Raw genomic sequence first — 8,644 nt, 5'->3', positions numbered from 1 at the left:
TGCTTCTTTGGTATTTTGAGGTATAATATGATGGAAAGAGTAATTTCCACGATCTCCGTCAACTAGGGTATTTCTTTTATATTCACAATGACATTAGTTTCATGGAGCTTCGCTTCTCAGAAAGTATGCTGTCACTACTTATTCCCCACTATTTTCTGTCAGCTGAATTTCTGGATTAATTTTCTGGATTGCCTGATTATAGAAAGATGGAGAGAAGAAACATAATTGGTTGATGGGTATAGGGAGGGAGTAGAGGGAGGCAAATGGGAAGATTAGTGCTTGGGCTCATTGGATCCCGATTCATTCCCAAATGGTAGAGAAGGACTTTAGCCTTTCTGTTGGTACTGAACCTGGGTAGCAGAATCATAGATAAAGAATATAAAAATAAGAATACTTCTCTCTTTTTTTTTTTTTAAATTCAGTTCATCTCTTTTTCAGGAAGTGGCCAGGGTGTACTAGGAGTTAAGGATAGAATATTTTCACTCAGTTCAGCTTCATTAGACTTATAATTGGAATCAAACCCTCTAAGATTTCAATATCAACTAACTTTTATTCTCATAGAATGTTTCACTTATTCTGCATCACATAGACATTTAAAAAGAAATTAGGACAGGCTTCACGTGGTCATCAGAGTAACAACCCCTAAAGCAGTCTCCTCAAACTTCTTTCTAGAATGTTTTTACATAAAATGATACAACAAAATTGTGAAACAGGTAACATGGCTATTGTAACACCCCCATATATTTTCCCCATATTTTTCCTCCCCCTTGGGTTTTTCCCCAATTGAAGGTGACTCTGGTCCACTTATGTCTTCATCTGTGGCTTTTTGGTGACATCTTCCTGCCATACTTGAGTGATGACTTAGTTGTCTTCTGAATCATGGCTTTCAGCCTACCCGTTCTTCCCACAGTGTCCTTAGGACCACTCTGTTATCTTCTCATATTCTGCCCACACACAGGAATGAGACATCTTCAGAAACATGTTAACCTATTTTCCACGGATCCTGGAAGCAAATTTCCTTTCAGTAACAGACTGCGCATAATTGCATTCAGGAAGAATCCAGGTTCTCATACAAGCCACTGGGCAAATGATAAAAGAAATGTTTTTCTACACTTGTGCTGTCTTTTCTGCCTCCCATTCACACATCTTCACTGAATTATCTACCTTCGGTCCTCTCCCACACACATAATGAGAAGTAGCAAGGCTTTAATCCTGTCAGGATGAAAAAAAGAAAAAATTATATGACATTTAAGGAGCATAACATTGCTTCCTTTCTAGTGATGTTCTATTTTCTGTATTAGACACCTCCATTCTCATACAGGTTTAACTCACACAACTACATAGATGACCCTGAAGGTCTGGTTTCTCTCCCAAGTTCCTGTCCGACCACCTATTGAACTTTTCCATCCAGATATTTTAAAATCTACTGTGGCCCAAAATATGCTCACACCTTTCCTCCTGACTTACCTGTTCCCTTTCTGGTAATAGTCACCAAACACTAAATGTTGTAGTCATCTTTGAGTCGTCCTCTGCCTTCTCCTCCTACACTCTGGGTGTCTTGGGGGGTTCATTTACCGCTATGATGACTCATCATCACCTTCTTTGCATTTCCATTGCTTCCACCCTAACCCTGGCAGGGCCATATTAAAACTTTGTTTCCTTCCTCTCCTATATATTATTCAAATTTAAAACTGTGCTGTATATATTCACTGAAAGTGAATTTTTAAATTTTCTTTGTGACTTAGCTTCACTGTTTTGGAACTCAGAATACAGCTTCCTTTGGAACTAATCTCCTAAATAGAAATTATATTCCCAAATGCTTATTTAATCCTTAACACAATGAAATAATAGAAAACTCAGCCCAGGGGCATAACAATGATTCTATAGGGATGTGAATTCAGACTTCCAATATGGGACTTTTCTCATTCTCTGCCCCACAGACTTGATCTAGAAGATGTGTCTGGATGACTAAAACTCTCATTTGCAATAAACTTCAGGTGTGGATGCCTATGCCCTGGGGCAAGATTTCTGAAAGAGTGAAGGGGCAGTGCCCTAGGATGAGAACTGTGAGCTTATGGCCAAAATGCTATTTTAAGGGTAAGGGTATGGGTAAGCATATTTAGAACCCCTTTTTGTTTCTCCTCTATATCTTGTTCTTTGCCTCTCCTTTCATGACCCTTTGTAAATGTACTCTTAGATTCATGACTGTGTAAAACTATCAGGAAGAGATCCCCATGACCATCTCATGCTTTCATTTTCAATTTGAAAAGTGAACAAAAAGGTCCAGTAGCCCTGGGAGTGAGTGCCACAGAAATTGTGCTCAAATCTTAAATTCATCTTTGATTTCTAATTAGATTCCCACTTTCGATGAGAATATATGGTATTCAATTTCCTCAGAATCAGAGGGTCTAACAGTGCCTCCTGACTGTGGGCATGTGACCAAGTCCTCCTTATAGAAGAGGTGTCTATTAGGCAAGCTAAGTTATGTCAAAACAAGCATCATAAAATAAGAAAAATATTAAAAACAATATTTATGTGGAAAATTGGATTATCATGGTTTTTTTTTTCATATAGTATATGATATGGTATTTTTGAAGGTGGGTGGAGCGGGGAACCATAAAGTTTTCATTGCTCCAGGATCTAAGGATCTAGCCCTGATCTCTGTTAACCCAGATCTACAGTGACCCAGTGACCCATTTTGAGCTCCCACATTGACACATCGGAGGCTATTCTCATCTTTCAGTCCAGAGAGGATCATGTTCCTCTTTTCCCCCAAATTTGATCTTTTCCTTGGTACAGCTGTTTGTAATCTATATTTGATTAGATGTCTGCCTCTTTATCTTTTAAAATTATAATCAATACTTTTCTTCTTCTTTCTACCCTTTATGTTTTATTGCACTTATTCACTGAGTGAGTACCCAGTTTACAGGCTGTTAACTCTAATGTTAAAGACTTGGGCTGGTCTCCATTGGCAGACTGGGGCTAATGATACCATTAATCACGAATGTAGATTATAGCATTTCCCATCCAATATCTGCTCTACCTTCCAAGATACTATAGGATTCTAGCACCTCATCCTTTGTAAAAAGTGAGGTGATGAGAACTGTAGTGCTTGGATCAAATAAAGAAAAGGAACTTTAAAAAAATCCTACACCCTGCAAGCAACAACTGGATAATTTGATGGTGGTTAAAAGGACTTCAGAAAGTCAGCAGTCTCCAACCTTTTTGGCACCAGGAACCAGTTTCACTGAAGACAACTTTTCCATGAACGAGGTAGGCGGATGGTTTAGGGATGATTCAAGGGCATTATGTTTATTGTGAGCTTTATTTCTATGATTATTACATTGTAATGTATAATGAAATAATTATACAACTCACCATAAGGTAGAATCAGTGGGAGCCTTGAGCTTATAGTCCTGCAACTAGATGGTCCCATCTGGGGGTGGCATATGGGACACTGTCAGGAGACAGTAACATCTGAAGTGTGTCGCTATGTACTGTCTACTCTGGAATCTCATTTTGGTTGCTGTCACTCAAAAAAACCCTGCTTCACAAAGATAGGAGGTTGGAAATGGAAGCAGGCTTTTCAGTGATTTTGTGGTAATTCCAGGATATTCCATCTTGACTTTAATCCAGAACGTATGGAGATTTAATGTCTCAAACATACTTCTAAGGCCACAGCCATTTGCGATCTCAAGCAGTTAATCCTCTTCTAGCACAGACAAAGTCGGTTCACCTGGCTTATTCACAAATGGATTGCAGATCCATTCCTTTTCATTTCGAAGGTCTTTTGTGGTTAGGAAGTAATGCTCAAACTCTTTTAAAAGCTGAGATAGGAGATCACGAACCAGGTGGGAGAAAGAAGGCCTTGGCTCAGTCTCTTTCAAAATCTCTGCTAATGTTTGAAATACGTCAAAAATCCCAATGTTCACTCATTGCCCTCATAATTCCAATTTAGCTTTGAATGTAGCCCCTTTATCTGCTGACTTGAACATGGTGGTTGTTCTCCCCTGAACTGGCAGATTGGGTTTATTAAGCAGGTTCAATGCGTCACACAAGTAAGCAAGTTTTGTGATCCATTCTGTGTCACTGAAATGTGCTAGCAGTGGAGATCGTTTTTCTAAAAGAAATCTCTGGAGTGGCTCTCATAACTGAGAAAGTCTGTTCAGTGATCTACCTTTAGAAAGCCATCTCACTTCTGTATATAAGAAAAGATGCTTGTGCTCTGCATCCGTCTCCTCACAGAGCTGCATGAACAGATGTGAGTTAAGGACATGCACTTTAACGTGGTTGATAATTTTAATCACATCCTGCAAAGCATGGTTAAGTTCAGACGACATTTTTTGGCTAGCCAGAATTTCTCTATGGGAAGATGCAGTGCATAGACTCACATTTAGAAGCGACCTCTTTAGTCCGGGTAGTGAAACTAAAAAGCCATCCAGTCATGGCAGCCACTTCATCCATGCATATACCATTGCAAAATGACCAATTCAGTTTTCCTGATATGTAATCATATAAAGACTTGAATAGTTCTGCAGCCGTGGTGTTGGTCGGCAACAAAAGTTAACACAACATATCTATCAGGCCTCTGAGCCCAAGCTAGCATGTATAGATCCAGATGGCCTGAAACAACTGAAGAATCACAAAAGAAGTGAAAATGGTAGGTTCCTGCCTTAACTGATGACATTACCTCGTGAAATTCCTTCTCCTGGCTCAGAAGCTCCTGCACTGAGCACCTTGTGACCCCTGCCTCTGCCCACCAGAGAACAATCCCCTTTGTAATTTTCCACTACCTACCCAAATCCTATAAAAAGGCCCCACCCCATCTCCCTTTGCTGACTCTCTTTTCAGACTCAGCCCCTGCCTGCACCCAGGTAATTAAAAAGCTTTATTGCTCACATAAAGCCTGTTTGGTGGTCTCTTCACATGGATGTGTGTGACATTTGGTGCCATGACTCAGACTGGGGGACCTCCCTTGGGAGATCAGTCCCCTGTCGTCCTGCTCTTTGCTCCGTGAGAAAGATCCACCTATGATCTCTGGTCCTCAGACAAACCAGCCCAAGGAATATCTCACCAATTTTAAATTGGGTAAGCTGGCTCTTTTCACTCTCTTCTCCAGCCTCTCTCGCTACCCTTCAATCTCCCTCTCTCACTACCCTTCAATCTCCCTGTCCTTCCAATTCCAGTTCTTTTTCCTCTCTTGTAGAGACAAGGAGACCCATTTTATCCGTGGACCCAAAACTCTTCGCCGGTCACGGACTCGGGAAGACAGTCTTCCCTTGGTGTTTAATCACTGCGGGGACGCCTGCCTGATTATTCACCCACACTCCATTGGTGTCTGATCACCGCAGGGATGCCTGCCTTGGTCATTCACCCACATTCCCTTGGTGGCAAGTCAATTGTGGGGATGCATACTTTGGCTGCTCACCACTCCCCTCCTCTGTGTCTCTTTCCTCTCTTTTCTCTGGGCTTGCTTCCTTTACTATGGGCAACCTTCCACCCTCCATTCCTCCTTCTTCTCCCTTAGCCTGTGTCAACTCACACCTGACCTAAAACCTAAATGCCTTGTTTTCTTCTGCAATGCCACTTGACCCCAATACAAACTTGACAATTGTTCCAAAGAGTCAGAAAAATGGTACTTTCAATTTCTCCATCCTGCAAGATCTAGATAATTCTTGTCATAAAATGGGCAACTGCTCTGAGGTGTCTGACGTCCAGGCATTCTTTTACACATCGGTCGCTCCCTAGTCTCTGTTCCCAATGTGACTTGTCCGTAATCCTCCTTCCTTCCCTCCCGCCTGTCCCCTCAGTCCCAACCCCAATGCGTCATTGAGTCTTTTTAGTCTTCCTTTTCTACCAACCCATTTGACCTCTCCCCTCCTCCCCAGACTGCTCCTCCTCAGGTCACTCCCCACCAGTCTGAATCAGGCTCCAATTCTTCCTCAGCCTCTGCTTCCCCACCCTATAATCCTTCATCACCTCCCCTCCTTACACCCAGACCAGCTTACAGTTTCGTTCCGCGACTGGCCCTCCCCGACCTGCCCAACACTTTCCTCTTACAGAGGTGGCTGGAGCTAAAGGCATAGTCAAGGTTAATGCTCCTTTTTCTTTATCCGACCTCTCCCAAATCAATTAGTGTTTAGGCTCTTCTTCATCAAATATAAAAACCCAGTCCAGTTCATGGCTTGTTTGGCAGCAACCCTGAGACGCTTTACAGCCATAGACCGCAAAAGGTCAGAAGGCCATCTTATTCTCAATATGTATTTTATTACCCAATCTGCTCCTGACATTAAATAAAACTCTGAAAATTAGATTCCGACCCTCGAACCCCACAACAGAACTTAATTAACCTCGCCTTCAAGGCGTACAATAATAGAGAAGAGGCAGCCAAGCGGCAACACAAACCCCTTTGACTGTAATTTTCCACTACCTACCCAAATCCCATAAAACGGCCCCACCCCGTCTCCCTTTGCTGACTCTTTTCGGACTCAGCCCGCCTGCACTCGGGTGATTAAAAAGCTTTAGTGCTCACACAAAGCCTGCTTGGTGGTCTCTTTACACGGATGCGCATGACAATATCTTCATGCACATTCTCCTGAAAAAAATATATCACACAAAAACAAGCATTGTTGCCTTGTTGTCAACATTGACAGACTCCTCAACTTGGATTGCATACCACAGTGACTCAATAATCCTAACTGTGGTGTCTCAGTGTCCTCTGCTATTTCATCAATTCATCTAGATATGGTGCTGGCCCAAAGAGGAACACGTGCCACCTTTTTAACTGCAGCCTCTCCTAAAAGTTAATGACAAACGTCCTTAGCAGCAGGCAGAATCAACTCTTCACCAATAGTAAAGGGTTTCTTAGCTTTAGCGATGCCGTTAGCCACTGAGAATGATGCTCTCAGCGCAGACACATTTGATGAAGTGGTGGCCTTCAATAATTGCTACTGTTCTTCATGTTCACATTATTTTTCTTTTGAAAAACTCAAAGGTTTTGTCTTTTAATGCAGGGTGCTTGGTATCCATGTGGTGAAGAAGTTTCGAGGGTTTCATGGCTTCATTGGGTAGCCAGTCACCACATATACAAAGCCAGGTTGGAGAATGTGAATCAACTGTTGGAATGAACCCATAATTTAAGTCTTGGTATTTTCTTTTAAATGCAACTTTCTTTTTGTTGGCAGTCTTAGCGTCTTCTGCTGTCTCATCATTGGGTCTTACCCCCTTTTCCAAGAAGCTCTCCAGTGATGTTTGTTTTTTACTCACTGTGGCTAGGGTTAGCTTGTGAGTTTACCAAAACTGTGACTGAGACAAGTGTGCAGTGTGGGAAAGGGGCACGAATGGAAGTGGTACATAAAACAATGGGCGAGCCATGAGCGGACTAAAATGTGTCTGATTCTGACTTAAAGCCTGCCATTAGATGCAGCTGTACAATTGAAGTACATCAATTCACTGGTCACTATAAAGCCTGCCACCAGATGCAGCTTAATTTGTCACTTGCCACTCACTGACAGGGTTTTGATATGAGCCTGAAAGCAGTTGATTTATTATGGTCTCTGTGCAGTCAAACCTCGCTGCTAATGTTAATCTGTGTTTGCAGCTGCTCCCCAGTGCTAGCATCAGCACTTCAGCTCCACTTCAGATCGTCAGGCATTAGATTCTCATAAGGAGCATGCAACTTAGATCTCTCGCATACGCAGTTCACAATAGGGTTCGTGCTCCTATGGGAACTTAATGCCTGCTGCTGACCTGACAGGAGGTGGGATTCAGCAGGTAATGCTTACTCACCTCTTGCTGTGCCGCATGGTTGCTAATGGGCCACAGACCCTGGTACCAGTCTGTGGCCCAGGGGGTTGGGGACCCTTGTAAATTCATCATAAAAGGTGTCCCAAGTATTCACTGAAATGTAAATAAAGCTGGATGCTAACTTTGTCTAAACTTGAAGGATACAACTCTGACCTAGGCTTTTGATTCTTTCTATTTTAAATTCTGCTAACCAGAGTCTTCTCTTCCTACATGCTGTCAAATTTAAAATTAATGGGCCCCTTATTCATAAACACTTATAAAAATATTGAATTTTTCAGGAGAAGCTTGGAAGTGCCCAGCGAATTAGGGGGTGTGAATGAGATTAATTTGCATCATACTAAGCAGCTCAGAACCTATTTTTGGGTTCTCCTTTTCCTTTTTTAAATTAACTTAAACTGATAAGTGGAGAGTATTTCTTCACCTGTCCTATGATATATTTTTTTTCTTCGTTTTCTTTCCCTTCTTATCTCACTTGCCTTCGTTTCAACACTCTTTATCTCTGCCAACAACTCCAGAGCCTGTCCCAACTCTCAAGCCCAAACACACTCCCTTAGGGCTGAGAGTGAGAATTTGTGAAAGACTGGGGAAGGGGAATGTCAAAGGTGAAACAATTTGGAACCCACCTCTGTTGGGTGCAGGAGCATTCCTCTTCTTGCTGGAGAGAAACAAACAGATTTTTTAAAGAGTGAGAGTATTTTTGCAGCACACCAGCTGCCAAGTGTTAGCCAAAGTCTCCCAGTAGTTATCAATATTGTTCATAGCATGTGCAGTTTTAGGCGTATTGTGCCTATCTCTGAGGAATTCAGTAGTATTCAAAAATTATCTCATGTTTATCATT

General features: G+C 41.9%; 1 long non-coding RNA gene across 1 annotated transcript in view; it reads right to left on the bottom strand.

Annotated features, from left to right (window-relative positions):
• Positions 1-530: 530 nt before the first annotated feature.
• The window catches only part of LOC144340799 (uncharacterized), a 33,172-nt gene continuing 25,058 nt past the window's right edge, over positions 531-8,644 (bottom strand). The window contains exons 2-3 of the long non-coding RNA XR_013417157.1: positions 8,430-8,461; positions 531-1,212 (exon numbers count right to left, since the gene is read on the bottom strand). This is a non-coding gene — a long non-coding RNA (uncharacterized LOC144340799). The remainder of the gene's footprint in view (positions 1,213-8,429; positions 8,462-8,644) is intronic.

Source organism: Macaca mulatta, chromosome 1 (assembly GCF_049350105.2).
Source record: "Macaca mulatta isolate MMU2019108-1 chromosome 1, T2T-MMU8v2.0, whole genome shotgun sequence".
NCBI lineage: Eukaryota > Metazoa > Chordata > Mammalia > Primates > Cercopithecidae > Macaca > Macaca mulatta.
Note: the sequence above shows the minus strand (reverse complement) of the source record. Positions and strands in the feature narration are given on the sequence as shown.